Source organism: Mastomys coucha, unplaced genomic scaffold (assembly GCF_008632895.1).
Source record: "Mastomys coucha isolate ucsf_1 unplaced genomic scaffold, UCSF_Mcou_1 pScaffold22, whole genome shotgun sequence".
In the NCBI taxonomy this organism is placed as follows: domain Eukaryota; kingdom Metazoa; phylum Chordata; class Mammalia; order Rodentia; family Muridae; genus Mastomys; species Mastomys coucha.
In genome coordinates this window covers 37,406,482-37,412,442 of record NW_022196905.1, presented here as the reverse complement: position 1 = coordinate 37,412,442, position 5,961 = coordinate 37,406,482, and the positions used below count along the sequence as shown (strand labels likewise).

Below are 5,961 nucleotides of genomic sequence, written 5' to 3'. Positions count from 1 at the left end.
CCCAAGCTTTCTTTCCATTAGGTTGTTTCTGTTGTCTTTCTCCTCCACACTGGTGAAGCCATGAATTTATTCCAGGTTGCCTGGTTCAAGTAAGAACCAATGAAATTTAGGAATGGACAGTGGTTCTAGTGTTGTAATCTAAGGGAATTGAAGTCTTGCAGTAAGGGATGTGGTAGGAGATGAACAATAATGAGGAAATATAGCTTGGGAACCAGTGGGAAGCAATTGGAAGGACAGAAGTAAATTGAAGGCTGTGATCAAGGTGAACTGCTGGAAGCTTGCTTAATTTACATTCCAAATGGTCTCCTCACTGCATACTGCACAGTCTTCTCTGTTTAAAGACAACTGGACAATTTGCATTGTGTTTTCTCAGGCAGTTGATATGTAGCTGGGGCGTATTGACAACTTAGAAGGAGCAATCTCAGAAGGGGGTGAGAACCAGATGCACTGGTTCTTATAAAGTTGCCAGGAGAGTAATTCTGATTTTTTTTGTTTGTTTCTTGTCCATAATTTGGACATTGAAACATTCTATGATTGTTTTTAAATCTGCTCCACATGATCCGAACACACAGTGAATACAATTCTGCTTGCCAGACAATGTTTTCCCAGTTCACTTGCTGTTGAAACGAAAGGAATATAATTTATGATTTTTGCTAATTCATCCCAGTTACAAGGTGCTTTTATAATCATACATACACAGAGGTAAGGTGATGGGGCTCAGAAGAGATGAGCCAAAGAGTCTGAGAGTTGGCTCGTGTGTGCTCTTGTTCGTGTGCGCAAACTCATGACTTTGGAAACAATGAGATAAGAGATGGAGTGTTCCAAACAGGCAAGTGCACTCTGCAGGGACCTTCCAGAGTGAGTCAACATTCTCTGCAAACCATGATGACCTGTTAGTCCAGAGGGATCTGGAAACAGGTGCACAGGGGAAAGCCTGGGGGTAGAGTGGCTTAAGTACAGGAATTAAGCCCTCCAGGGCATTAAAGACAGAACTTTGTCTTGGTAATGACAAAAATAGCATAATTTGGTCACCTAACACACTTTCAAGAACTTGGCTTCTATACAAAATTCTTTCTGTTGTAAGTAAGTAAGTAAGTAAGTAAGTAAGTAAATAAGTAAGTAAGTAAGAAAGAAAGAAAGTAAGAAAGTAAGGCTGTTGTCCATTTTGCAGGACTTTATTTTCTGTTGTATGTCATCATAACAATAGTTATTAATAAAACAATTGGTTCTTTTTTTCCCCCAAAAAATATTTTTCCCTTACCAGTGAGAGGAAACCATGAGAAGAAGGGAGCAATGCACACGATTTATGCAGTGAGTAGCTTAGAGTTTGTGTTTGACAGCTGCTGTCTAGAGCATTGCTTCACTGCTCAGAAGTCTGCGCGCACAGCTTCTGTATCCTGTCCTCTGAACTGCCTTCCTCCCTCTCTCTCCTGGTTTCATATTTAACAGCTAACTGTGAGTCTACTGCAGGTTAAACTACGATCCGAAGCCAAAGGATTTTAGCCAAAGATGATTGAGGACCCGGTTCTGTTTTTCAAGTAGCTGCGGGAGGAAAGAAAGGCACCAGTACAAAATAAGACACCTCCATTGCTCAAGGAGAGGGGCAGCATGCTACAGGCCAGAATCATGGCCATCACTGGGTTTCCCTGCGACCTCCACCATGTTACTGGACTTCTTCTTCAGGCACTCTGTTTTTTTTTTTTTTTTTGGCTGTTTGTTTAATCTTTATTATTATTTTTTAATCTTTTTTTTTACAGTTACTATTTTCTCCTTTTATTTAATGAGCAATAATCTAACAATAAACAATGAATATCTAAACTGACTTTGGTACAACCTCACTATATAAAGCACAGTGGTATGAAACTTGTACAGATAGGACTGGTTAATTTCCCCAAATACTGAGGTTAAGGGTGTGCATAACACACTTCTTCATTCCAGGGTGTAAGGCCTGGACTGGTCAAGGAGCTAAGAGATATAACGTGGAGTTGGGTTCTATGTCAGAGTAAGCCAGTCCTCCGAATTGTCAAAGTCTTCAAGGATCCTTTGCCAGAGCTCCTCTGCAGATGGACCTGAACCTTGAGCATCCTCTGGGGCTTGGGCAGCAGCTGCAAGGCCAACTGGAGCTTCAGCTACTGCTACGTGAATCTGGGCTTCAACTGCTACTAATGGAACAGAGTCTCCAGCTGTAACAAGGGAATGGCCAACAAGCACATCTTCCTGACTATGCCTGTGTCCATCACAGGCCTGATAATGAGACAGAGAAGATTCATGGCTGCAGTTGAGTTTGGGAATGGAATCCACATCGAATGTGCCTGAATACATGGACTCTCCATTCTCAGTGGCAACAAGAGGTATGGAACCAGGAAAATGGGTTGACTCAAAAACAGCATTAGAGCTTCCAATTGTCTCTGGTGGAGCTTCTGAAATATTCTGGATATTTGTCTTCTTGGACTTAGCCCGCTTGTTCTTGGACCAGGTCTTGATCTCTGTCATTGTCACATGAACCAATTCTGCCAGCTCCCCAAGTTTCTCCTTGTCTAGGTACTGGCATGCATCAAAATGTTCTTGCATCAGGTGCTTTTGTTCTTCAGAGTATACTGTGTGTTCTTTTCAAACCTTTCTTGAAGCCACAGAGCAAGGTTGATTGTTGCCATATCTACCTGACAAGTGCCATAGGTCCAGGAATCCAGAGGGTTGCTGTAACTTGCTCAATTCTCTGTTTTCTCTCTCTTTTTTTTTAAAGCCCAGTCATTATCCCCCTCCTGGTTCACCCTCTGACTATTTCTTGTCCCATACCTACTTCTGCATTTGCAAGAGGATGTCCCCATCCTTACCATACCTTCCTACTCCCTGGGGCCTCAAGTCTCTCAAAGGTTAGGTGCATCTTCTCTCACTGAGCCCAGATCAGGCAGTCCTCTGCTGTATGTCTGGGGATCTCATATCAGTGGGTGTAAACTGCCTGGTTGGTGGCTCAGTGTCCAAGAGATCTCTGGGATCCACGTTCGTTGAGACTGCTAGTCTTGCTATGGGGTTGTCCCGGCTATTCAAGATCATCCTTAGCTTTGTGGCAAGTTCAAGGCCAGGCAGAATATGTGAGACTCTGAATTAGAGGCAAAACAAAATCAAGTCTGAGTAACTTTGGGATGTTGGGCACCCTTCTTTAATAGTCTTTAATCAGCCTTTCAGCTCACTACTCAGCAACTTTAATCCAAACTGAACCGAACCGTTATTCTAAAAGAATGGGGCTCACTCAGGTCAGCACTGATGTCTAAACTGAGAACCACAAAAGAAACATTCAACCATAATTTCTTCTGACAATGGAAGAATTCTGCATCCTTGAAACAGTACTTTTTATTTCAAATGATACAACAAACTTGTTTCATGTGAAAGGAGGTACCGATGAAGAGAGGGCCCTTGAATCTCCTGGAGCTGGAGTTATAGGGACCTGGGATTTATTCCTTGCAACCCAGGTCTTCTGCAAGAGCAGTAATGTGCTGTTAGCTGCAGAGCAATCTCTTCAGCCCTGTGCCTTTAGTTTTCCTGACAAGTTTATTCTTCTATTACAATCCAATATAGACAGGTTTTTTTTCTCCTTGATATCTCCTTAAACAACATTATCTCGATGTCTTCATCTGCATGGCCTGCATCTTGACGACTTAGATGTTTATAACAAGCACAGTTTTCCTTCCCAACTTTTCAGAAAAGTTATTCAAAGACAACTTATACTCACTGTGTGCAAAGTCAAATATCATGATTTCTCTTATGTATTCCAGTCTAAGACTCCCCTAACATCATTGTCTCTCTCAGAAGAACATTTTGACCACTTTGGAGGCATGAGGTCTAGGATTTTCTGGTCGGATTATCTTGTTGGTCTCACTCTCCGAAATGTTTATTAGTGTGATAATGTTGTCAAGAAATGTCTGCCTTCTCCACATACAAAACATGAAAATGGTAACAAATGGAATACATTTTGTGACTGATAAGAGGGAGAAAATGGTTTGTGACTTGGAAACTTTAGTTATGTGAAAGTCAAGTACATTCAAAAATATTTTTTTGAAATTTGCTGTTGTGCCTCTAAAAAACTCAGAGAACTTATCAGCTAGATGAAAGAACTGTGGCAAGAATGGCTAAAGAGCAGTCATTGGAAATGTCTGGGTCCTGCTAACATTTATTTATTATTTATTTTTAATTTAAGTTTTGAGAATTTCATACATAATATATTTACTTCATCACTACCCATCACTCTCCAACTCCTTCCATGCCTCCCACTCTCTTTCAAATTTATGATTTCTTCTTTAATTATCATGATTAACACACACACTCTTGTTGAGTCCATTTAACGTTGTTCATATGTATATGAGTTTAGGATTGACCATTTGGGATTGGATAATCTCTCATTTTCATCCCAAAGAAGACTGATTCTCTTGTTCTCAGCAGGCATTAATAGTCTGTAGCTTTTTAGCTATGGGTGGGGCCTTGTGATACTGCTCCCCAGTCACACTGTCATATCATCTGGTGTTGACATTGTGCAGATCTTGTATAGGTAACCATATTACCCTGGTTCCATGTATGTAGCTTCCCTATCCCACATATAGAAGACACTATCTTACAGCTGACATCCTAGTACTCTGGTGTTTTACAGTCTTTTGCAATCTTTCTTCCTTGATATTCTCTGAGACTTGCATACAGCAGTTGCCTTATCCATTGTCAGTTAGAATTGGACAACCCCTGGTAAGTTGCTCTCTGCATTTTGCCAGTTTGGGGTTTGTGCAATGGTCTTTCTCTACTGCAAAAGAAGCTTCTTTAAAGAGGGGTGAGAGTACATGTATCTTTAGAATGCAGTTGGAACCCATATTGGTTTAGGAAAATGGCAGTAGTAGTTTCTCCTCTAGGGTTCATGATGTCACAGGTCAAATGGTAGTAGTAGCTTCTCCTCTAGTAGCAGTAGTAGATACGCCATGGGTAACTGGCTAGGTTGACAGAACCAGGAAGAAGTTCTGTCCTATTGATTGCTTCTTAAGGCTAATTATATAGGTGTTGGTTACTCCCAAGATATAAGTGCAACCATTGTACCCTATGGTAGTTTACCATGTTGGTTGTTGTGGTTTATAGGCTTTAAATTTCCTCACTACCATGGCTCACTTTTCACCTTCCAGTACTGTGAGACTAACCATGAGGGAGGAGTTTTCAAGCCAGTTCCAGTCACTCCTTGAGATCCTGTATATAAAATGTGTTATATCTACAGCAGTACAGTCTTACCTTCAAGTTTTGGTAGAAAGCCAAAGGCAGTTGCAATAGACTATATTGTTTTGGAAATCTTTTGAACTCCTGTGACCAACCACTCAAAGGAGGGTTTCCAGTGCCTGCCATTGTAGTTTTTGTTAATCTATGACATTGGTGGGAGCATTATCATTCTAAGTGCTGTAAGACATATATGTATGTATATATGTATATCATATACACATTATATATTATATATGCATTTTAAAGTAATAACAATATGATGTTTCCTTATAGATTTTTCAATTGCAGAACTTGATCTTGAATGAGATTTGCATAAAACTCAAGATACATAGAAGTTTCTTTGCATATTTACATTACTTCATAGCTTTGATGGAATAATAGGGTACTAACACTTGCTCCAGTAATGCTACTAATCGGGACACAACCTTGCAGCAGTCATGACTGGCAACCCTATGAAGTCATAGGTATTGAGAGTATCATAACTCTACCTGGAAACGTACTGTGGGGAGCCGTGAAGCTGGACAGGCATTCGCCATGGCAAGATGGTGCCTACTTCCGCTGTCGAGTAAACAACTGTTTGCACATGTGCGTAGAGAACTGTTTGCGCATGTGCGTAGAGTGAAAAGATGCCATGTCACAGCCCATTCTGGGGCGTTACGTAGGGTAATGAGCGGACAGCCAATCATGGGCAGACATGCCACGCTGTGGGCAGACACG

At 41.0% G+C, this 5,961-nt stretch overlaps 1 pseudogene; it reads right to left on the bottom strand.

Moving 5' to 3' along the window:
* Positions 1-1,904: 1,904 nt before the first annotated feature.
* Positions 1,905-2,828, bottom strand: LOC116104522 (annotated as a pseudogene).
* Between the last annotated feature and the right edge of the window lie 3,133 nt (positions 2,829-5,961).